Below are 1,911 nucleotides of genomic sequence, written 5' to 3'. Positions count from 1 at the left end.
TTTCATCACTGGCATTTATACAAACTGAACATCTCACGGTTTGAAGAATCCTTGAATGACTCTTTCATGAAAGGGTTAATAATCACCACTACGGTCACAGGCTGACATACAAAATTTTTTATTTCTCATATGCACAAAAAAAAAAAAACCCGAACTGGACAGAGGTGGAATAAAGTGATGGCTAAGGCCATGTCGCTTTTTGTTACATATTTTCATCAGAAATAATTGTTATGCCTGCAACAAATTTTGTTGTAGTACACATTATTCTGCATTATTTTAAGGACAGGAGAAAAATCTCCCCTTCTTGCTCTGCTGCCGTGGGCTTGTTTTAAAATGAAGAATTCTGTCAAAAGCATGTTTCCAAAAGCCACTAACAAATGTGGATAGCAGTGAGTGAATTCGAATGGCTCCATTCTGTGCGGGACAGTAGTTTAACTTAATAGCTGAAATGATAAATTACATTTTTTTTGTATTGTGTGAAATAGAACTTGTGGTTGTTCTGTGTGTACATTTATGTACAGTTGTATATATTGTGATTTTTTTTCATTTGCATGCCATGAGTTTTGAGTAATCTGGTCTGGTAGCAAAATAACTTTAACTTAATATCTGCAAAAAAAAAAAAAAAAATCTTGAATTGTACAGGAAGGTTCAAAGTACAAAAACAATCCACAAAACCAGGCATGTGAAATGTATTTGTTCATTTCTACAGGCTTATCCTTGATACAGGATTCAGGGATCATTTCAAATGAAGGTTAAAATTGAACGCAGTAATAAATCAGAATACAGAATACCATTTTACTTGATTTGCATAGAGACTTAAACAGTATGAACAAGTTAAGTAAATGTGAACCGAAACAAAACATACAAACAGCCGCACATGTGGTGAGAGCATCTGAAACCTGTCGGTTTCAAACTTTTTGTTGTGCGTCTCTGCAAAGCACAACACATTGAAGACACAAATGTCAATGTCAATCTTTTTTTTCTTTTTTTTTTTCAATTCTCATATCTACAAATGGAATCAGTAAATTAGTACGATACTGCAATGGTGAAATGTAGATGATCTTATATACATAGAAGAATTGTTTTCACATTATACACAAATCATTCTACAAAGCAGCAGTTTGTTGCAAATTACATACCTTTAAGGAACAGAATTCACCTTTTCTGTGTACATTGCTGTGGGCCTAAGATGGATCTTTTCCTTTTTGTTCAACATTACCACATACAATCAGTTTTGACTACTATTAAAACATAATACTGTTTTATTGACAGATACAGCAAATAAAATATTAAATATCAAACTAAGTCTTTGGCAAACGTGGTATAAAGTACATTCACTTTACATTTCCAGGAGCGTATGTATGGACCCTTTCCATTTCTGTCCTCAGTTAACATTTGGTGAAACGTTTGTTCGACCACCCAGAGGAATTACATGCATGCCTACCTCTCAGGACCATAGCCAAACCATAAAAAAATGAAAAATGAAATTAAAAAAGCTGTAAGGCATTTGTTGAACTTGTTGTACAATTGACTGCTAATGATTACTTTGGTACTGAGTCAGCTAGAGTCGTTCTGTCTCAGTCACATGGTACAAAAAATGGTTCTTTTAAGTTTAAGGAATCATTAATGATCCACACGGAAGGACACAACTAGTTTCTAACACATAGCAAGTGAATTTTTGCCCAATGTTGCTGTTGCTTTGTCAATTGGAGTAGACCCTTTTGCTAACGCAATCTGGCAACTTTCGAAGATAATTGCAATTCATTTGAACTTCCGTAAATCCAGTAATGCAAAATAGTGCAAACGAGAAAAGAGCGGCACCGATCGTGGTATTGGAGATTACACATGATGATAAAATGGAATATCCTGAAAAGGTATGATACACACAAATGCACACACGCACACAAACCA

This window comes from Pseudorasbora parva, chromosome 17 (genome assembly GCF_024679245.1).
Source record: "Pseudorasbora parva isolate DD20220531a chromosome 17, ASM2467924v1, whole genome shotgun sequence".
Taxonomy (NCBI): Eukaryota; Metazoa; Chordata; class Actinopteri; order Cypriniformes; family Gobionidae; genus Pseudorasbora; species Pseudorasbora parva.
Note: the sequence above shows the minus strand (reverse complement) of the source record.